At 36.9% G+C, this 24,754-nt stretch overlaps 2 long non-coding RNA genes across 2 annotated transcripts in view; both read right to left on the bottom strand.

Annotated features, from left to right (window-relative positions):
- LOC118766760 overlaps nucleotides 1–23,298 on the bottom strand; it is a 58,483-nt gene extending 35,185 nt beyond the window's left edge. The window contains exon 1 of the long non-coding RNA XR_005002673.1: nucleotides 22,189–23,298. This is a non-coding gene — a long non-coding RNA (uncharacterized LOC118766760). The remainder of the gene's footprint in view (nucleotides 1–22,188) is intronic.
- Nucleotides 13,543–21,506, bottom strand: LOC118766759. The gene is made up of 2 exons (XR_005002672.1): nucleotides 20,980–21,506; nucleotides 13,543–14,396 (listed from the first exon to the last, which is right to left on the bottom strand). It is a non-coding gene; the product is annotated as an uncharacterized LOC118766759 (long non-coding RNA).
- Nucleotides 23,299–24,754: the final 1,456 nt, after the last annotated feature.

The following is a 24,754-nucleotide window of genomic DNA, read 5'->3' as shown; positions in this document are numbered from 1 at the left end:
AGAGATATTTAATGAAATATGTGAAAAAATTCAGTAAACCTGAAAAATTGTCACTTTGTGCCAGTTGAAAGATGACGGGTTTAGAAGGACAGGTGTAGGCGTCTTGTTGTAGAGTAGATACATGGATGACCCAGGTGGAGAAGAAAGGAGAGTGAATGAGAGAGTAAGATAAAGAGCGATACTGAGAGAGATGATAGCAAAGATGCATCAGGGCATACTCTTGAGGGAAATTGGGGGGGGGGGTGAAATAGGTGGGGTGACACAGAGGTTTGGGCTAGATGAGTGGATAGGATTGAGGTTAACTCAAGTAATGAAGAGAAATATAGGAGAGGCTTGGGAGCAGGGATTGTGGTAGATATGTGAGGGCTTGGAGGATGATTGCAGGAAGAAGGTAAGCAAGGTGTTAATGATGAAGAACAGCAAAGGGAAGAGAAGGCATTGAAAAGAGGGGATTGGTTGAGACAGTATAACATATATTTATATATAGATACACATACACACATCTATATGTATGTGTGTGTGATGTATGTGTGTGCATATATATACTTTGATTTTTTATTTGCTTCAGGCAATTGACTGCAGCCATGCTGGAGCACAGCCTTTAGTTGAGCAAATTATCTCCAAGACTTATTCTTTGTAAGCCCAGTACTTATTCTATCAGTATCTTTTGCTGAACTGCTAAGTTATGGGGATGTAAACATACCAGCTTCAGTTGTCAAGCAATGGTGGGGTACAGCACAGACACAGACACACACAGACAGACACATACACACACACGCACACACACACACACACACATGATGGGCTTCTTTCCATTTCCGTCTACCAAATCCACTCACAAGGCTTTGGTCGGCCCAAGGCTGTAGTAGAAGATACTTGCCCAAGGTGCCACACAGTGGGACTGAACCCATAACCATGTGGTTGGGAAGCAAGCTTCTTACCTTACAGCCGCTCCTATATATCTTTGGTTAATGAGAGACAGAAGATGGAAGATACAAGAATTTTTATCAGTCACTACAATTGTTTCAATTCATCTAGCATTGATCCCTCCATCCCTCACAGGTGGGATACTTAGCAACACACATGCATATATATATATATATATGCATACACATATGCATATATACATACATACATGTATATTGTATATGATGTGTAAATAGTAGATATATTATGAAAGGTGTACTCTATCAGAAAACAAAAGAAATAAAAATGCAGAAATGAGAGTTTGTAAGGCAGAGATGTAAAGAGAAATGGCAATGGAAGTGGGGTTAGAGAAGAAGAGGAGCAGAATGAAGCTCTGTATCAGTGAAACATATACAGGTGTGTTAGAGGAGTGATTATTTGTGTGTGTGTGTATGTGTATGTGAGTGTGTGTGCGTGTGTGTGTGTGTGTGTGTGGTGGTTGGTGTTAGGAAGGGCATCTAGCTGTAAAAACCTTGCCAAAACACACTCAGAAACATGGTGCCAGTTCCTGCCTAGCCAATTCCTGTCAAACTGTCCAACCCATGCCAGCATGGAAGGTGAACATTAAACGATGATGATGATGATGATGATGTGTACATACGTAATACATACATACACTCTCCTTGTTTTTCTCTCCTTGTTTCTCTTCTTTTTTTTCTCTCCTTTCTTTTCTCTCTTTGTTTTTTCTGTGTCCCTTTCTGTAGAAGAGCGTAGGCTCGAAACGTAAAAGACTTTTTCTATTCCTGAGCGTTATACTAATACATCTGTTTGTTTTGTACACCACCTGTCTTTGTCTTTTGTTTTTTTCGTAAACTCTCCCTATATATATATATATATATATATATATATATATTATATATATATATATTTATACATCCAGACATACACACACACACACACATATATGCATCTATAAATACATACATATATATATATATATATATACACACACACACATATACATACATGCATACATACATACATACATACATACATACATGTGTACATATGTATGCCTAAAAAGACATTTCTTTAAAACTAGTCCTATGTATTGCTATTTTATATAAACATTGATATTCACATACACATTTTTGCTGTTATGACTCAAAAGAAAAATATCAATATGTCTTTACATGTGTGTGTGTGTGTGTGGATGGATAGCTGGAGAGACAAATAGACAATCAAGCATATAGACAGACAGGCAGACAGGTAGATAGATAGATAGATAGATAGATAGATAGATAGATAGATAGATAGATAGATAGATAGATAGATAGATAGACAGACAGACAGACAGACAGACAGAGAGACAGACAGGCAGGCAGACAGACAGACAGACAGACAGACAGACAGACAGACAGACAGACAGACAGACAGACAGACAGACACAGACAGACAGACAGATAGATAGATAGATAGATAGATATAGATAGATAGATAGATAGATAGATAGATAGATAGATAGATAGATAGATAGATAGATAGATAGACAGACAGATAGATAGATAGATTTTATTAAAAGAAAAATACAAGAAAAATACAAGAAAACAGTTATAGTAGTTCAAAGAATTTTATAATAATAATAATGATAATGATGATGATGCTGATGATAATAATAATAATGAAATCATCATCATCATCATCATAATCTGACCTGGAGAAAAAAGTGATTAGTACTGGAAATGAAAACTCAATAAAATAAATTGCTAAAATATTCATCTGGTTTTATTTGCCATCAAAAGGAAAACAGACTAGGTTGTTTGAAGAAACAGATAAGTATTGAGAGTTCTTATCAAAGCCATAGTGCTTTCCAGAAAATTAGGTTATTTTTCCACCCTTTCTTTTCTTTTTATTGCAATGCTATCTTTTAGTAGTAGTAGTAGTAGTAGAAGTAGTAGTAGTAGTAGTAGTAGTAGTAGTAGTAGTAGTAGAAGCTGTAGCTGCAACAAAGGTCTGCATACTTCAAGAGAAGGAAAATGGGGTTACTAATATATTTACTGCAGATTTACAGATTTACTATTGGAAATTTTAATCAGAATTTAGAAGAAAATAATGATGATGATGATGGTGGTGGTGGTGGTGGTGATAATAATAATAATGATGATAATAATTAATGGGATTTGAACTCAAAAAGTGCAGAATAATCTACCTAAAAAGAGGTAGCAGTGATAGAATTACTGAAATGAGACTAGTGTAGTGTGAAATCCAAAGTACAACGTCATATCAAAGCACCATTAGGTACATTTGCAAATCCGGATGCAAGATTCCAACATATCCACATCGATATAGTGGGACCCTTACCTCCATGCGAGGATAATATGTATTTGTTGACGTGTGTCGATCGTTTTTCGAGATGGCCCAAGGCTTATCCGATAAAAGATGTATCTGCAGTAACTATAGCAAAAACCTTGTTTACCAATTGGATGTCTAGATTTGGCATCCCAAATACAGTGACAACAGATCGTGGTAGACAATTTGAGTCTAGCTTGTTCTCAGAATTCAATAAATTGTTAGGGATTAATAGAATTCGTACAACTTCATATCACCCACAATCTAACGGAATGGTAGAAAGATTCCATAGACAGTTGAAAGCTTCATTAAGAACTTATTCTAATTCTAACGATTGGCTGGAGGCTTTGCCAGTGGTATTGTTGGGAATTAGAAGTGCGGTTAAGGAAACTATACAGTATTCTCCGGCTGAACTTTTGTACGGAACAACATTAACTCTACCTGCTCAAATGTTCGAGGAAACTAATATTTTCAATGGAGATGTTAATGATTATGTAACTCGTCTAAAAAGATTTCTTACGGATATTCCTTCTTGTACAAGAAATTGCAAAATGTTAAAAGCTTTCTTCCTTCGGATATAAAATCTTGGACACATGTGTATGTCCGTAACAATGCAGCTCATAATTCACTGAGATATAAATACACCGGACCTTTTAAAGTCTTATCAGTTACAGACAAAACTATGACTTTGGAAATGAATGGAAAGAAAGAAATTGTCAGTGTCGACAGAGTAAAAAAAGCTTATTTCGACCAAGATCCATGTCATGAAACCGGAGATATGAGCAACACACATCAACACAGCGTGAAACAAAATGATATAGAAAAAGACAAATCCGATGTTGAGGGAAAAGCGAAATCAATTCTAAAATCACCTACAAATAAAAAAAAAACTAGAAGTGGTAGAACTGTCCATTTCCCAAGAAAACTTTCTCAGTTTGTTTGAGGATTTTATATAAAAAAAAAAAAAGAAAATTTTTTTTAGGATTTTATTCATGGATTATATAAAAAGAAAAAAGAAAAAAAGGAAAAAAAAAACATTTTTTTTTTTTCAGCGAAAGGAGAGGAACAATGTACGAACATGATAAACATAAGCTGTATTGGAAAGACTAAGTTCATATGTTTTAAACTTGTAAATGCATTTGTAAAAAAAAAAAAAAAAAGAAAATATATTTGTATAACGAATTTCCTTCGCAAAATTGTAACAATTTTTCTGGCGAGAGGCTGATGTAGCATGGCAGTTTCAGCCATTTTGAAATATGACTATAGTGATTTCTAATATCTTCACTATTTGAAAGGCAAGGCAGAAATGATCTCGTTTGAGGTTACAGCCATCTTTGGCCAACTTGTTCCTGTTGTAAACACTAACCTGATTGGTTGACACGTGACGCGATTTGTCTCCACTTATTTTCGCGCCACTGTCCCGAAACAACCAATCACGGCCTTTGGTTAAGATTCCATTTCTGAGGCTCGTTTGAGCCACCCAACCGGTATATAAAGGAGTGTTTTCAGACACTTTTTGTCTTTGGTTCCAGTTCTTCTAAGAACTAACTTTAGACCACAGCGCTACTCAACCAAGCAATATACGATTGTTCCTGCTACCACTAGCTACGACGCTAATGTACACAATCACAGAAAGCCTACTATCTTTGCCGCCTCCACCATCATGTATCAGCTTCCAGTCGTTTCCAACGTCTTCGCCATACGAACAGTAAACCAATTTCCATTATATATTCTATGTTCTGTACCCTTCTATGCCAAACGCATTCACTCTTACTGTTCTGTCACACACATGAACACACAGACACAAACACGTGTTAATGCTTACGAACTCCTAACATTGACACGGTTGTAAAATAAATAATATTTATCTCTCCACAGCAAGACTTGTCGTTGATTCACTTATTTTCTGTTGTTACTGCATGTATTTATGGCTTGCAATAATTCGTTAAGAATATGACCACGTGCGATTGTATTCTCTACACAATGCGACCACGTGCGTTCATATTTCTTACACTAGATTAAGCAAATTGAAATGGAAGCATACAAATACCTTGGTATACTAGAGTTCAATGAGATAATGGAAAAGAAAATGAAAGAGCAACTGATGATGGAGTATTTCTGGAGATTGAGGTTGGTGTTGCGCTCAAAATTGACTAGATGCAATAAAATCCAAGCAGTTAATATGTGGGCAATAGCATCACTTTGGTATGGAGCAGGAATTATAAAATGGCAAAAGAGAGAAGTGAAGAGAATGGATACCAAGACCAGAAAAATGTTGACAGTACATGGAGCCTTCCACCCAAAGAGTGACACCAATAGGCTGTACTTGTTCTGAAGAAAGGGTCGGAGAGGTTTGATTAGTTGCCAGGACTGTATTGAAGCAGAGGAAAACAGCCCAGAGTTGTATATAAAAAATGCCGTGGAGCCACTGTTGAAACACATGAAGAAGGCCAGCATCATTAAAACTGAAAATTGTGTAACTAAAGAATATTTTAAACAAGAAATGAACAAAAGAAAAGAAAAAGAATGGAAGGAAAAGAAAATGTACAGTCAGTTTGCAAGAGATGTGAAAGCCAAGACAGATACAGAAGACCGGTGGCTATGGATGAGGAGGAATGACTTGGAGATAGAGACAGAAGCACTCATATGCGCAGCTCAGGAACAAGCAATAAGGACCAATTATATGAAGTGCAGAATAGACAACATTACCGATAGTGACAAATGCAGAATGTGTGATGAGAGGGGTGAAATAGTATGGCACGTTGTTAGTGAATGCCCGAAATTGGCACAACACAAATACAAAAGATACCATGACAATGTGGCAAGAATGATCCATTGGGAGGTCTATGGAAATCATGGCCTACAAAGAGCAAAGACATGGTATAACCAAACTCCTAAAGGAGTCAGCAAAAATGAGAACTGCAAAATCTTGAGGGATGCAATGTTCCAATGTGATCAGCCGACCAGACATCGGAAACCGGACATTGTTGTGGTGAATAAAAAACAAAGAACATGTACTATTATTGACATAGCATGTGATAGAAGAAGAAAAAAATAAACAATTGTGATGATTTGAAGTGGGAAACACGAAGGTTATGGTCAATGAAGAGAGTAGACGTGATACCAATAGTAATTGATGCACTTGGAAGTATCGGCACTCAACTACCAACATGGCTGAAAAAAAGAATGATGCAAGTGTGAAGGTAGAACACCTACAGAAATCAGCATTGCTTGGAACTGCAAGAATTCTTCGCAGGGTTCTTGACACATGACCAGTAAACAAGCGTTACTTTAGTCTGCTGGCTGACACTTTCCCTCATGCTCAGCAAAATAAGCTGTGAGTTTTCATATAATAATAATGATGATGATGGTGATGATGAAGATGATAATAATAATAATAATGGCTTCAAATTTTGGCACACAGCCAGCAATTTCAGTGAAAGGGTAGGTCAATTACATTTACCCCAGTGCTCAACTGGCACTTGTTTTATCAACCCTGGAAGTATGAAAGGCAAAGTTGACCTCAGCAGAATTTGAACTCAGAATGTAAATATGGATGAAATGTCTCTAAGCATTTTATCCAGAATACTAATGATTCTGCTAGGTTGCTGCCTTAATAATAATAATAATAATAATAATAATAATAATACCTAACATACCCAACCTAAAGTAACATTATTTATTCCACTGCTAAAGTTGTAATTGCTCGACTAGGTATCAGGACAACATGGAAAAGGGGAATGTAGCAATACAAAAAATGAAAGCAGCAGTACAAAAAGAGATCAAATCTCTGTGGATAGATGTATCAGTTCTCAATGAACATGCTAGAGGGGTAAATGTTAAGACAAAACAAGCTAGAAAAATCAAGTAAAAATCTTTGATTTCATAAACCTCCCTGCAACCAAGGAACAATAGAAATGATGAATGCAACTGAAAGTCCAACAGCTCAGAAGGTATGACAAAAGAATAAAATTTTAGCGACAAAACAAGATATTCAAAATGGGTGCAAAGAAACTTTATAAGGAAATTGGCAAAAGTAAGATAGAAGTAAAGCAGCCACCTAAGACCGAGGAAATGGAAGATTTTTGCAAGAAGATATGGAGCAACAAAAAAGAATATAATGCTGAAGCTGACTGGATAGAACATGAGAAAGGAAGACTGGATGAAGTTGAAAAGCAGAAATGGGTGGTAATAGGAATAGAAGAGCTCTAAGATGTGTTCTTAGGAAGTCTCACAAATGGAAAATCCCAGGACTGGACAGAATTCCTAACTTCTGGCAAAATTGTCTGAGAGAAGTACACCAAACTTTTGCTGCATCTGTGACTGATGTCATCCAGAATCCAAAACAATTACCTGCCTGGCTAACTGAAAGAACAACATACCTTCTACCAAAAACTGAAGATACAAAAAAATTCAAAGAACTACTGACCAATAACGTGTCTCAGCAACCACCTACAAGATCCTCACATCCATATTACCTGACAGAACATAAACTTTCCTTGAACAGAACTCTATCCTTCCACAAGCTCAAAAAGGCTTTTAAAGGAATTCTTGCAAGTTCAAAGATCAATTACTAATAAATAATACGATTGTAGAAAATTGCTAGAGCAACAAGAAGAACCTGAATATAGCATGGATAGACTACAGGAAAGCGTTTGATAATGTCCCTTATAATTGGATACTTAAGGCCCTTGAGATATAGAAGATCTCTCCTGTCATCTCCAAATTTTTACAAGATAGCATGACCCAGTAGAACACACATCTCCTTCAACACTATAGTAATGGTATGAGCCAATCTAACAACATCAACAACAAACGAGGCATCTTTCAAGGTGGCTTCCTCTCCTCATTACTCTTTTGCATGGCACTGATCCCACTCTTAAATGAACTAAAAAACTCAGGTCATGTTCAAAGTTTACAATATGACAATAAACCATCTTTTTTATATGGAGGATCTAAAGCTGTTTCCTAGAAATGACAAAGAGCTAGTAGTGCTGCTGACAACTGTTAAAGAATTCAGTAATGACATCGGGATGGACTTTGGCCTTGATAAATGTGCTAAATCAACTTTTGTAAGAGGCAAGCTCAGGCAAAAAGGTTCCATTAAATTAGATACTAACACTACCATCAAGGTGCTTGATACACAAAAAACTTACAAATGCCTGGAGATAAACGAAGGAGACAGTATACAACATGTTACTATGAAGAAAGAGAAAAAAATAAGAAAGGAGTATTGCAGCAGAGTAAGACTCATAGTAAAAACTGATCTCAACTCTAAAAATTGCATCGAAGCCATTAACACCCTGGCACTTCCAGTAGTCCAATATATTTTTAACACCATTAACTGGAATCTTACAGAGCTCTAATGCCTGGACAGGAACAAGAAAACTACTAACATCCCATTCTATAACAGCGCCAGCCAATAGTAGTGTAGCATTATCAAGCAATGGCGAAGAAATAATAGATGTAGGGAAATTGCCATTTTCTGATGAGAAGATTTCCCCCACTATATCCTGAAGAGCTTGTTAAACTTCTTGACATGAGGGAAAATATATTCCACTTCCATCCTTTTGAAAGTATATCATTATTCTTTTTACCCTCCTTTGGTTTAATCCCCATGACAAAGAAATACTGTTTGGTCTTATAACAATCTCCTAACTAAAGTTTTTCTCTTGTAACTGCAACAGATCTAAAAACTCTGTTTGGTCAGTTTAACATTAAAGGAAGATTCACTTTAACACAACTGCATGAGCGGATTATAGTGTAGTCCATGCAAAGGTGACTGTTGTTGTTGTTGTTGCTAATTATATTGCTATCTTCAAAGTAACTTGTGTGAGTGCTTGAGGTAGTTTTCTACTAATCGTTCCGTAAACAGTTTCTCCTACAGGGCTTTGGTCAGCCCAGGGCTACAGTAGAAACCACTTGTCAAAGATGCCACACAGAGGGACTGAACCCAAAACCATGTGGTTGGGGAGCTAACTTCTTAACCACACAGCCATACCATGCCAATTCTATTGACCACATCACCTTTACTTGCTCCTATCGCTACTCATCACTAATGCCCAGGTTGGAAAAGTTGTCCAATCTTCCACAACCTTCTAGCTAATGAAGGTGGCAGACTGAGTCATGGCACTGGTGAAAGGGAAACAGAAAGAAGACATACTGGCACCGAACATTCCAGCAAGATCACAAATTGAGCATGGATCAGTTGAACCGGAGTGAAGTGAGCTGTAATAGATTTCTCTCTCTTAATTTCTTGTCAATATATTGACATTTTGCAGTTTAGTCCAGATTGAGTAGATTTATGGTCAAAGACAATTCAGCTATAACCATATTGGCTCCTTTTGTCTATGTTGGACTACATTGTCCAATGTATTCTTCAGCCAGAGAGTAATTTAAGAAATTTGGCTGCTATTTCTTGTAGATTGAGTGATCATGTAAATCCCCCACCACCACCACCACTTTAACTCATCAGATTACACTTTAATATTGCATGATGGTGGTAGACATAACAGAGGAAGCTGATAACAGTATTGATGTTGTTACTGTTGCTGGTGCTGCTAGTGTTTAGCATAATGTCAGTCCAGATCAAGCAAATTTTTGATGACAAGCATTCCAGCCATTACCATTTTTGATGACAGGTATTCCAGCCATGACTATTTGCATGCCTAAGCTTGCACTGTCCAATGCCTCCTCCCATTTCAGGTGATATGTAATTTGAGAGAGATTTGGCTGTTATTTCTAGCAGGCCAAGTGTACCATGTAGAGGCTCTTTCATTGGCTCATAAATTAACATATGGCCAGAGTGAAATGGTAGAAGTGGTAGAGAGCCAGATTAAGTGCTTTGTAGAATTTAGTCATCATCCTTTAAATCCAGAGTTCAATTTTGCACGGATTCACTTCATCTTTTTCTCCCCCCACCCCCACTGCCCCAGAATCTAATAAAATAAGTGCTAGTTCTTGTTGATTTAATTGATTATAAAGTCCAAACCCTAGGATTAGAATCAACAAATTTGTAGGTTGTGCCAATGTGAGAAATCAATATGTTAATCAATAGGTAAATTATTAACTTTAGGGGATAAAGTATAATATGATGTGAGAGCTGGTCCATTTACTAATTAGACAGGCAACTTGATAATCACAATAGCAATTAAAACTTTCCTTCCTGTTGATTAGTTAAACACGCACACATCAGCAAAGATTTTGGGAGAATAGTCTTCCATTGAATGATAAATATAGAAGATTAAAATACAGAAGTGGAAATATCATTTAAATAGAATGAGGCGAAGAGAACTGTTTCTAATTTAGGTCAGTAGTTTCAAGGGGTTTAATTGATTGCATCAACCCAAATATTTGGCAGGTATTTTATGTTATTGACCCCATAAGGATGAAAGACAAAGTTGTCTTCAGTGGGATTTGAACTTGGATCATAATGAGCTGCAACTAAAAGCCACAAGGAATTTTGTTTGTTACTCTAATGGTTCTACCAGTTCACCACCCTTATTGTACCTAAGAATTATTAAGGGAAGCATAATGTATTGGATGATAAGCAGGTCATTTTGCTTTAGCTTTATTTGTTTCGGTCATTACACTCTGGCCATACTGGGGCACAGCTTTGAAGAACTTTTAATTGCATGAATTGGCTTCAGCATTTATTTTAAATCTGTCTGTCTATTTTGCCAAACTACTGAGTTACAGGGATATAAACAAACCAACATTGGTTGTCAAGTGATGTGGGAGACTAACACTAAGGACACACACACACAACATACATACCTACAGATAGGCTTGCACATTTTTCATGTATCAAATTCACTCACAAAGCATTGGTCAGTTCAGAGCTATATCAGAGACACTTGCTCATTTTGCTGCACAGTGGAACTGAAGCCAAAAGCAGATGATTTCAAAGAGAGCTTCTTAACCACAAAGCCATGCCTGCACCTGTTTTTTTCAAACATAGTGTATCTTATATGTATCCAATTTACAGCATCCATTTTTAAGATGGTAGAGGTGATTTGGTTGCTATTTCTATAAGGTTGTACAAATGTGTAGAGCTTATCCCATTGGTTCATTCTGATAGATATTTTCACTGTGCAGAAACATACCAAAAAGACTGTAGAATATGAATTCAGGATCCAACAGTTGGTTGTCTGAAACATAATCCACCCAACCAATTCACTTTTCAAGCAATTCAAAGATGGCATTGAGCTGGCAGAATAATTAATACGATGGACAAAATGCTTAGCGGCATTGCTCCTGGTTTTATGTTCTGAGTTCAAATTATACTGGAGTTGACTTTCAGGGTCAACAAAATAAATACATATTTCTTTACTATCCACAAGGGGATAAACACAGAGAGGACAAACAAGGACAGACAAACGGATTAAGTCGATTATATCAACCCCAGTGCATAACTGGTACTAAAAATACTGGCTCCAAAAGGATGAAAGGCAAAGTCGACCTCGGTGGAATTTGAACTCAGAACATAGCGGCAGACGAAATACCGGTAAGCATTTCGCCTGGCGTACTAACGATTCTGCCAGCTCGCCGCCTTAAATAAGTACCAGTTGAATACTAGGGTTGGTGCAATCCACTAGCCCCCTCCCACCAAAACTTGATATCTTGTATCAATAGTAGAAATTATTATTATTATTATCATTGTGGTTTAAAATTTTAACACATGGCCAGCAATTTTGCAGGAGGGAGTAAGTTGATTACATTGATTTCCCCATGCTCAACTGGTAGTTACTTTATAAACCCGAAAAGGATGAAAGGCAAAGTTGGCATTGGTGGAATTTGAACTCAGAATGTAAGGAAGAATGAAATGCAGCTAATCATTTTGTCTGATGTGTTCATGGTTCTGCCAGTTGGCTTCCTTAGAAAGGATTGTTATTATATTTTCTAATTTTATGTTCTGACTTCAAATTCCATTGATGTTGACTTTGCCTTTCATCCTTTTGGGGTCAATAAAAAATTAAGTATTATTTGAGCACTGTGGTCAATATAATTTACCAGTCTCCCCTCACATAATTCCATGCCACATACCAACAATAGAAAGACTTATTTAATGTGTCTGTTCATTTAAAGGATTTTTTGTTTTTGTTCTGATCTTGAATTATCTCCCTTACTTTTGTTTGGGTTATTTAAAGCATTCTTCAACAATGTTTGCCACTGCTAGATGAGTGTAAAGTTTTGATCAATAACAATTATACTTTCTACATAAAGTTTGCTAGCACTATTAATAGTGAAAGGCTAAAGAAGTTTTCAAGTCAAAAGTGAATTTCTACATTGTCATTCAACCTGATAGATGTATTTCCCTCAAATCTCTCTTTTATCATATATAAGAAACAAAGCAAAGAAAAAAAAAAGAATGAAAGAACATTAAATAAGTATAGTCCTAGATATACAAAACCTGATGAAAATGAAAAAAAATTGAAGATAATGACAAGATATTACAGGTGGGCTGCTTTTGATCATAAAATGTAATTGTTCAGGACTGAACTGATGCTAAACAGCAACAGAGCAGCTGCTTTGTGGTGACCTGACCTGCTAAAAATAATAGTCAAAATTTCTCTCGGGCATGACTGTATGATTAAGAAGGTCAGTTTGAAGTTGTGTGGTCCTGTGTATGACCCCGACAAGGTGGGCACCCTGGGCAAATCTCAGCTAACATAGTGCCACATAGACCAATGTATTTCAAATGGAATTTGGTAGGTGGGAATTATACAGAAATCAGTCGTGTGTGGATGTGTGTGTGTACATGTATGAATGTGCATGCACACACACACATACATACATATGTATGTATGTGTGCATGTGTGTGTGTGTGTGTGTGTGTGTGTATAGGAGAATGACAAAAGAGAAATAACTCGGAGATGCTAGCGGCATGGATGTAGAAAATAGAAACAAATGACTCAAGGAGATATCAGCTACCATGTCTGATTAATTCTTGATTCCTCAAAGAAACAACCTTCCCTTTGACAAAAGAATAGAGAAATGCCTTGTGGCAATTGGCATCAACTCCAAATGAGAAGGCAATAGCATGTCAAGAATCAAGAACTCACCAACATTGAAACTTCACTAAGGAAAAAACATTCTGATTGTCTGGAGACAAGAGAACAGTTGCAGATAGGTGTTACTGCTTCAGTGTGGCTCATCAACACAGAAGTTGTCTACCTCACCACCCATCTCTGTCTCTCTGTCTCTCTCTCTCTCTCTCTCTCTGTATCTTTCTATTTTGGACTAGGAGATAAACATTGGGGAGAAAACTAAGACAACTTTTGTTACTTTTTTTTTTAATAAAGTCAGTTATGATGTTTGTTCTGTTGTGAGTTACATGCACTTCCTTGTCACATCAGCCGCCAAAACATATTGGCAAGTTGAAAATCAGTATCCAATATTTTTGTTCACCAATAATCAACACACACACACACATAATTCATACTCTGCCTTCTTTAGAAAAAATCACAAATATAGACTATGTAGTTCAATATTTCAGACATCGTTTGAAACGAGAGAGAGAGAGAGAGAGAGAGAGAGAGAGTGTGTGTGTGTGTGTGAGAGAGTAAAAGTGTTACAGATCGTTTGTCTTTGATCAGACGGTCTACTCACTGGGGTTAAATACTAACAACATAAGTTTCCTGGTTCAGTGGTTTAGTAAAGTTTGATCAAGATAAATAATCAATAGAAACGTGGATGATAGCATACATGGTGTGGTAAACTGAGAAATTTTAATTACTATAACACCTTTAATGATGAAAAAGAAAAAAAAAAACAATGGAGTCAAGGGAGACAACCCCATTAATCTGAATTTTAATGACAAACTCTGGTTAAAAAATGGGAAGCAGGGGAGACAACCTCGAAAGTATAATAAATTTAAATTAAATAATAATGTTATATATATAAGCTTGATTAGTTGCAGTTTATCAGTGATAATTCTTCTCCTTTCTACACACACACATACACACACCTTGTACGCACACGCATACACATACGCTGTGTACAAACACTTTCATTTCCTGCTTAAATCATTATGAGGAACGTAATTCAACTGCAAAACATCTGCTGTATTAACAATAACAGCAACAGCATCAACAATTTTGTAGTATCCCTCAGCCTATTCTCCTGTGAAAGTCTATGCACTGGAGCTGAATAGAGAATCTTTACATGGTCGCTTGGCATCTTGTAAATACCAGCCAAATCTTACTCAAATGACTCCCTCATGTTTTAAATAAGCAGAGGATATATGATATGTTGTCCCAGACAGGACGGTCGCAGCTGGAATACCTTTTTATCATAAATGCATCTGATCAATTAAGTTTGACTTCAGAACTAAGCAACAACTTCATATCTCAATGCTCCCTTCTTCTTGCATTCCCTTTGAATCACTTCCTGATCCACACTCCTTGTTAAACACAATCGTTTTTCTCCTACAGCTACCATTAAAATAACAATCTCACCTAAATTTCATGGAATCCCTCCCACCAGCTATCAGTAACAATCCCTCCTAAATTTCATTTTATCCTTCTGACCCACTACTACAAGCCATTAACTTTCCCATCTAAACACAAACCTCATGTAATTACCCAAATCCCCCTCAGCCACAGAGGATCCAAAAACGGTATAGGTGCTATCCTTTTCCTTCAGATACATATTTAAAAAATATAATAATGCTTTGAGAAGAGTAAGCTTAATGAAAGTGGCCTCTTGCTATTGGGTCATAAATGTACCACTAGAGTAAGTCAGATAGACCAAAGCTGCTCCTACAGAAATCAAACTCATCAAATTTGCATTACTGCTGCAATAATACTTAATGGAAAAAGAATTGTTTGAACTTAATGGTACCTACTTACAATTAATTTGAGTGGGACATTTGAGAGTTGAGTGATTTTCACCATAAACATTTATATTCAAGCCCACTCGACTCATTATTAATAAGAAAATATGAACTGCCATGTTTTTACAGATAATCCAATATTGTGCAAACTCTACCATGCGTTACTCTCAAGTCCAGTGGTATAAGATAACAAAACATCAGTAATAAAAATGCAAGCCAACAAAGAAACCTCTACATTAGTGAAGACAAACTCTTTTGCCTACAGGCAAAACTTAGCCTGTCTTCAAATTTGAAATGGCTCACTGATAAAGTCTCTAAAATCCTGTATGATAAAAAGGGTTACATCCTTAGGATAAAGACAGTAGTTTGATATAAGTTATATATATGTGAATTCATAAAACAAAGCCTGTGATCAGGAATGATACTTAGGGGATTCTATGGGACTTCTTCATAAACACTGATCATACTATTAAAGCAAGGGAAATAGATATGACCATAGAAGACACAAAAGAAAATAATAAATAAAACAGTGTAAGACTACACTTTCCAATGCTATATGATAGTAGAGTGGTGATCAAAGAAATTGAGAAATATCAGGACCTAACCACAGAGATGAAGAGATTGTGGAACACAGAAGTGACAGTCGTTCTTGTGGGAATTGGTGCCATTGGCCTAACATGTAGACTGCTACCTAAGAGAATGAAGGATATTGGAATTAAGATATTGTCAATCTGCAGAAAAATGCAATACAGCATTTTGCAGGAATCCTAAGAAAGCCTCTTGAGATCTGAGAAGATTTGTTATCACCAAACCTCAAGATAACATGTCTGCTAATTAATTTAGCATGTAATACCTTTGAAATAATATATATATATATATATATATATATATATATATATATATATATATAATAATAATAATAAATATTAGGGAATAAATCCAGATTTACAAGGAAAAATCAGATTTAAGATTGAATAAAAACCTCATAGTTAAAAATAATTATTAAAATTATAATTAAGGGTATCTAAAAGATATCACCATGCTAGATATAGTAGTCAAAACTTGACTCTGAAACCACATCAAATATTCATACAGTATCAAGAGAGAAGACAAAGAGACAAAATAAACTAGCAAAAAATTTATTGGATAATTCCAGATCCCGGATTTCTGACTTTGCATAAGGAATGCTTTGCTTCATCTGTGGAATATACACAAAATAGTACATAAATACAAATATATATATATATAATATATATATATATTAATAATAATAATAAATATTAGGGAATAAATCCAGATTTACAAGGAAAAATCAGATTTAAGATTGAATAAAAACCTCATAGTTAAAAATAATTATTAAAATTATAATTAAGGGTATCTAAAAGATATCACCATGCTAGATATAGTAGTCAAAACTTGACTCTGAAACCACATCAAATATTCATACAGTATCAAGAGAGAAGACAAAGAGACAAAATAAACTAGCAAAAAATTTATTGGATAATTCCAGATCCCGGATTTCTGACTTTGCATAAGGAATGCTTTGCTTCATCTGTGGAATATACACAAAATAGTACATAAATACAAATATATATATATATATATATATATATACAGTATACTTACATATATGCACGTATACATACGTAAGCATTTCTTATGTAAAACCAGAAATCTGAGAGCTGGAATTATCCAATAAATTTTTTGCTAGTTTATTTTGTCTCTTTGTCTTCTCTCCTGGTGCTGTATGAATATTTGATGTGGTTTTAGAGTCAAGTTTTGACTACTATATCTAGCATGATGGTATCTTTTAGATACCCTTAATTATAATTTTAATAATAATTATTAACTATGAGGTTTTTGTTCCTATGTTAGCCACTTGATATGATCAGTATTTTAAATAATGATCTTATCCTTATTTGTATAAATTTATATATTTACTTTGTCATTATATTCACTGCAGTGGTATTTTGACCATATTGCACGAGGAGTTTAGACGAGCAATTTAAACTGGTTGTGTGCATACGTACATATATATGTCTGTACACGTGCATATATGTAAGTATTCGTCTGTTGTATATCATCATCATCATCATCGTCGTTTAACGTCCGTTCCCCATGCTAGCATGGGTTGGACGGTTCGACCGGGGTTCTGGGAAGCCAGAAGGCTGCACCAGGCTCCAGTCTAATCTGGCAATGTTTCTACAGCTGGATGCCCTTCCTAACGCCAACCACTCCGTGAGTGTAGTGGGTGCTTTTTACGTGCCACCTGCACAGGTGCCAGGCGGGGCTGGCAACGGCCATGGTCAGATTGGTGTATTTTATGTGCCACCGGCACGGAAGCCAGTCGAGGCGGTGCTGGCATCGGCCACGGGTCGGATAGTGCTTTTTTTACGTACCACCAGACCAGGGATCCTGGCTGGTTCAATTCGATTTCGATTTCGCTTGCCCCAACATGTCTTCACAAGCAAAGGGGGTTGGCATGGGTGCCTGTCGTACGGTCGCATTGGAGTATTTTACGTGCCACGGCCACGAGTCGGATAGTGCTTTTTACGTACCACCAGACCAGGGATCCTGGCTGGTTCAATTCGATTTCGATTTCACTTGCCCCAACATGTCTTCACAAGCAAAGGGGGTTGGCATGGGTGCCTGTCGTACGGTCGCATTGGAGTATTTTACGTGCCACGGCCACGAGTCGGATAGTGCTTTTTACGTACCACCAGGCCAGGGATCCTGGCTGGTTCAATTCGGTTTCGATTTCGATTTCGCTTGCCCCAACATGTCTTCGCAAGCATGGGGGGTTGGCATGGGTGTCTGTCGTCGGATGAGGTTCTATATCGACTTCGCTTGCCTCAACCGGTCTTTGTGTCCAAGGGATGAAAGGCATTCATAAGTGGGCTGGGCTCACTTGTCCTGCCTGGTCTTCTCACGTACAGAATATTTCCAAAGGTCTCGGTCTCTGGTCATTTCCTCAGTGAGGCCTAAAGTTCGAAGGTCGTGCTTCACCACCTCGTCCCAGGTTTTCCTGGGTCTACCTCTTCCACGGGTTCCCTCAACTGCTAGGGATTGGCACTTTCTCACACACCTATCTTCATCCATTCTCGCCACATGACCATACCAGCGCAATCGTCTCTCTTGCACACCACAACTGATGCTTCTTAGGTACAACATTTCTCTCTCAGGTGCTAACGCTCTGTCGAGCATGTACACTGACATTACACATCCATCGGAGCATACTGGCTTCATTCCTCACAAGCTTACGCATGTCCTCAGCAGTCACGGCCCATGTTTCGCTGCCATGTAGCATGGCTGTTCGTACACACGCATCATACAGTCTGCCTTTTACTCTGAGCGAGAGGCCTTTAGTCACCAGCAGAGGTAAGAGCTCCCTAAACTTTGCCCAGGCTATTCTTATTCTAGCAGTTACACTTTCAGCGCACCCACCCCCACTACTGACTTGGTCACCTAGATAACGGAAGCTATCAACTACTTCTAGTTTTTCCCCCTGGAAAGTGACGGAAGTTGTTTTCTGCAGATTTTCGGAGGTTAATGCTCCCGAGCATCTGCCACATACAAAAACTATCTTCCCAGTTAGCCTACCTTTGACATTGCTGCACCTCTTATGTGTCCATAGCTTACACTGGGTACATCTTATAGAGTTTCTACCTACACCTTTTCTACAGATCGAGCAGGGCCATCTTCCTGAAGATATTTGTGGATTGTCTACCTTCTACTTATTAGTACTTTGGTTTTAGCTAGGTTGACTCTAAGGCCCCTTGATTCTAAACCCTCCTTCCACACCTGGAACTTCTCCTCCAGTTCTGATAGTGACTCAGCAATAAGAGCAAGGTCGTCAGCGTAGAGGAGCTCCCAGGGACAGCCTGTCTTGAATTCCTCCGTAATTGCCTGGAGTACTATGATAAATAGGAGGGGGCTGAGTACTGAACCCTGGTGGACCCCAACCTCTACTTTGAATTCTTCTGTGTACATGTTGCCAACCCTAACCTTACTTACGGCATCTCTGTACATGGCTTGCACAGTCCTCACCAGCCATTCATCTATCCCTAGTTTCCTCATTGACCACCAGATAAGGGATCGGGGGACCCTATCAAAAGCTTTCTCCATGTCAACGAAAGCCAGGTACAGGGGCTTATCTTTGGCTAGGTATTTCTCCTGCAGCTGCCTTACCAGGAATATAGCATCAGTGGTACTTTTCCCTGGCACGAACCCAAACTGCATCTCATCTAAACTAACTCTCTCTCTAATTAGTTGGGCTATGACCCTCTCCGTAACCTTCATTACTTGATCCAACAGCTTGATACCTCTGTAATTATTTGTATCTAGGGCATCACCTTTACCTTTGTAGCAGTTGACTAGTATGCTGCTGCACCAGTCATTGGGTATGACTCCTTCGTGTATCACCTGGTTGACTATACGGGTGACTAGGTTATAGCCGACACTGCCAGATATTTTGAGCATCTCTGCAGTAATTCCTGATGGGCCTGGGGCTTTCCCTGTCTTCATGCTTCTAATTGCCTTAGCTACCACGGAACTATCGACTCGGATAGCTGGTCCCTCTGTAGGGTCAACATTTGGCAGACTCTCTTTATCCCATTCATTTTCCTCATTCGGTAACCTTTCATAGTGGCGTCTCCAAGCTTCTCTCTTTGCATCCTCATTTAGCGCAAGTGAACCATCCTCCATGCGAACACATTTCTCTCCTACCACATCACGATTCTCTCTCACACACTGTCTTGCAACACGAAATACCTCAAGTCTTCATCCTCACGGCGCAGGACATTGGCAAATTTTCTCTTATCTGCTTCCCCTCTGGCTAGATAGACCTGTCTCCTAGCTTCCCTTCTGGCAGTCTGATACCCTTCCCTGCTACCACCGTTCTTCCAGGCCTTCCAAGCCTGTTTCTTTTGTCTAATAGCCCTGTCAACAATATTGTTCCACCACCACGTTATTTTGGGTCTTAAGGGGACTTTGCACCAGCCACAGATCTGGTCAGCGGCTTTCAGCAGGTTGTCCCTCAGAAACGTCCAGTTGTCTTCTACCCCATGTGTAGCTATACCCCCTTCCACTTCGTCAAAGGCTTCAAGTAACATATCTCTAAATCTCTGTCCATTCGCAGGGGCTTTAAGCTTCCAGACCCTTCTTCTCCATGTTGGTCGTCTTCTAGTCGCCCTCTTAGTCCTGATCCTAAAGTCACTATATATATATATATATTTGTATTTATGTACTATTTTGCATGTATTCCACTGATGAGGCAAAGCATTTCTTTTGCTAGTTTTTGTTTCTTTGTCTTCCCTCCTGGTGCTATGTGAATATTTGATGTAGTTTTAGAGTCAAGTTTTGACTGCTATATCTAGCACGGTGGTATCTTTTAGATACCCTTAATTGTAACTTTATATATATATATATATATATTATATAAAAGGGCTTAGTAAAATAAATTACTTTGCCACATACTGAACTCATTAGAAATAGTAGCTAAAAAAACTTTTTTAAAACTATTTCTAACTCAAATAACCTTTGCATTTGATTTTTTAATGTCTTTACCCCCATACTTTCGTGAGTTGAATTGAGCAAACACTATATGAGAGAGATTTTCTTTAAGTATTAGAAATAGTTTTAAAAAAGTTTTTTTAGCTACTATTTCTAATGAGTTCAGTATGTGGCAAAGTAATTTATTTTACTAAGCCCTTTTATATAATGTAATAATTTGAATTCGCCTTAAATGGTCCCTTTACATACTGAATACTTGGTGAAATTGATTAATAATTAATTAATTTTACCCTCAATTGTTGAAGGTATATATATATATATATATATATATATATATATATATATATTGGTCTGAAAGAATCCTATGCTAGTGCCACATAAAAGTGTTTGTGTGATGCCACATAAAGGCACCCAGCATACTCTGTAACGTAGTTGATGTTAGAAGGGCATCCAGCCATAGAAACCATGCTAAATCAGACTGGAACCAGGTACAGCTCACCAGCTTGCCAGCTTTGATCAAACCGTCCAACCCATGCCAGCATAGACGACATTAAATGATGATGACAATACACACACACACATATATATATATATATATATAAAACACAAATAAGTAACAAGGATGTCAAGGTATTAATGCCATACGGCCGTTTCAGGTAGCTCCATTCAATTGAACGATGCAAGCATTACATCAATTTGAAATACACCACCATCTTTCAAATTAATGTAATGTTTGCATTGTTCAATTAAATGGAGCCACCTGAAACAACCATATTGACATCCTTGTTCCCAATTTGCTTTTTATTCACCTTACTTCAAGCTGTGCAGATAATACCAGACTGACTTGGTGCCTGAACTTAAGTACTTAATTCAACTGAATCTTAATTATTTCTTATATATATATATATATATATATATATATATATATATATATATATATATATATACACACCACACACACACACACCACACACACACACATATATATATATATATATATATATATAATATATATATATATATATAATATATATATATATATATATATATATATACACACACACACATATATATATATATATATATATATATATGTGTGTGTGTGTGTGAGTTTAAAGTCCTAAATGACAGAACTCAAAAACTCAAAAACATACAACTAACTTATATTATGATATTAAATCATAACTAAATATCTTACATGTCTGCATTAATGGAAAATACAAAAAATTTGTTCAAAATAATGAAAAATTTGAGCAAATGTATTTGTTGGCAGATTAGATGCGCTTTTCTTATTTTTAAATGTATCAAAAAATTGCCCTGTATCTAATGTGGCCGTATTATGGATGGGAGGCCAAGCGCCATAGGCTTGGGAGCCAGACAAGTATACTGGGTAAGTTTGCTAGGCATGAAAATTGTTGTTAATAATAAAATAATGCAAAACAAGCCAAATCGTTACAGTAAATTGTGTTACTAATAATAAAATATTGAAAACAAGCCGAATCATCACAGTCTGTTATCACAAACTTAAGAGAAATTAATTACAATATGTCGACAGTTATGAGGGAAGCTCATATCATCTCACTTACCTCCTTCCCCAACATACATAACCCTGATATATGTATGCATTATTTAATGACTGGGTTACCTTTAAGAAACATTTGTTCATTATCTAAATGAAAAATGCTCCTAGAAATAGCAGCCATTTGCAATGATCAGATCAGATGATGTATCAGAGGCTTTACTTTTACGACAGCCCCCTCTTTCCTGTTGTGTTCCTTTCTTGGTCATTCACTTTTGTTTGGCTCTTTTAATCCTTTTTCTCTTATTTTCCACACTGTGGCCTGTCATGGTAACACAAAACATCACATCCAGATATACGAGTTTCACATCCTGTATTGCAATTCTCTTGCTCAAAATATAAACAACTATACAGCTGATCTGAGAAGAGGCAAGAGTAGGGGTACAGTTTCCCATAACATACTGGTAAGTTTATTTACGGTAAATTTCATACAGAGTCCAAACCCATGGCTGAAAAACAAAAAAGGCACTGTTATAACATCAAATTTAAACCAGATGTCACAGCATATGCAAAAGACCATGCTAATAGGGCAGCTGCTTGGTATTTTGGTCCACCACCAACTGAGAAAATGGTAAGGACATGGAGGGAACAAGAGGAGCAGCAGAAAGTTGCTAAACATAGCAAACACTGCCTCTGTAGGGGAGTTGTAAAGTGGCCTGAGCTAGAAGAAGAATCAAAAACATGGGATTTAGACCAAAGAAGACCAGGCTTTTCAGTATCCGCTAAAATGATTATGTACCATTCAAGATTTATAGTAATGGATAGAGATATCATGATGCTCCAGATTTGAGGAGAAATAACCTCTGTATGAGGGCTAGGACAAGAATAGCACCAAAACATGTCCCCTGAATACAGAGACTAAATACTTAAGTTTCACAAGTATGTCATTAATGCAAGAAAAGTAGTTAATTTTGAACTTTCATAGATAACATATATAGATGAAGTCTCTGACATTTGATATGCCACCAAACAAGATGGTAAATTGCAAGGGTGCTAAAACTGTGACTGTTAAAACATGTGACCATGAAAAGACACACTACACAGTTGTATTGGTATGCTGCACTGGTGGCACAAAACTACCAACTTTTTTAGTTTTTAAAAGAAAGACATTGCCTAAAGAAAGGATACCTAATGGTATTTATGCTGATGTCCACCCAAAAAGTTGGATGAATGAGGGGAGAGTGAAATTGTGGCTTGATAAAGTGTGGTCCAGGTGTCCTTGTGGACTATTAAAGAAACTTGCTCTATTAATTTGGGACTAGTTTTTGGCTCATAGAACTGAGCTTAAGAAGGAACTTGGAGAACTGAGGACCAAGTTAGCTGTAATTCCAGGTGGCCTAACCAGCTAGTTACAGTCTTTAGATGTTTCAATCAATAAATCATTTTAAAAATTCATGCAGGAGGAGTGGAGCAAGTGGATGCAGCCTTCAGATTTTGAAGTGACACTAACAGGAAGAAGGAAGAGGTCTACTATTACACAGGCGTGTGGGTGGGCAAAAAGTTCATGGAATGCTGTAAAAGAAGAGGCAGTTGTGAAAGCATTTAAAAAATGTGGCATTAGTAAAGCCCATGGTGGTACTGAAAACAATTTATTGTTTGAAAAAGATATTGATGACCAAGGTCCTATTGCAGAGAATTCCACTAATTAAAAGAGTACTGGTAACATGGATGGCAAGAGTGAGAATGAGTAACTGTAACTATTAATAGGAATTCATCACATTTATTGTACTTTGCTGATTGGTTTCTAGCAGTTTTTATCAGTATATTTGCTTTTCGTTTGCATAGATCAGGGCTCATTGATACCAATGTATATTACTTTCTTACCATGGAAAATTTAATTTAGTTTAAAGGTAAGTGTAAAGTTACATATAGTTTCATACTTTATTCCACTATACAGTCACAATATTGTACTTCATGCACAGGATCATACAATTTTTCCCTACAAAATCACTTCAAAATATCTTTCAATAAATGTATGACGAAACATACTAAAATTGTTTCTTTCCACAAAATATCCTTGTAAAATAGGGGTATATCTTATGTGAGGGTGTATCCCATGTGCCAGCAAATATGGTATGTCATCAAATGAAAGAAAGTCTTTGTTAAATACAAATTTTCAACGTAATGATATAGGAATGCAGAGTCAAAATTTTAAAAGATTATGGAAGATAATAATGACAAAATTAAATTAACAGGAGGATTTTCTAATAAATTGAAGGGGATTTTTGTAAAGTAAATATTGAATAAACATTATTAGTATCTAAATAATTTCCAAACATAAATTATCATCATATGGTATTGAAAAGTCTTTGACCTTCCACTGTTTTTTTTTTTGGTGGGTGGGGGCTCTAGTCATATCTGGTCTCCTTGTTTCAACGGTGTGGTCAGTCTTTATGGAGAAATGCCATAAAATCTTGTACTTGTCATTCCCAATCGTAGTCTTTGGCTTGTATTCATACCACTTCTTTTGTCACTTTATGTCCACAATCTTGGGTATTATCCCAATGCATTTTTTAACTTGATACATCCATACCTGAGTTTATACTCCTTTTGCATAAACTTGCTGGACTTAA

This window comes from Octopus sinensis, linkage group LG17 (genome assembly GCF_006345805.1).
Source record: "Octopus sinensis linkage group LG17, ASM634580v1, whole genome shotgun sequence".
NCBI lineage: Eukaryota > Metazoa > Mollusca > Cephalopoda > Octopoda > Octopodidae > Octopus > Octopus sinensis.
This window is presented reverse-complemented; position numbering and strand designations above follow the sequence as displayed.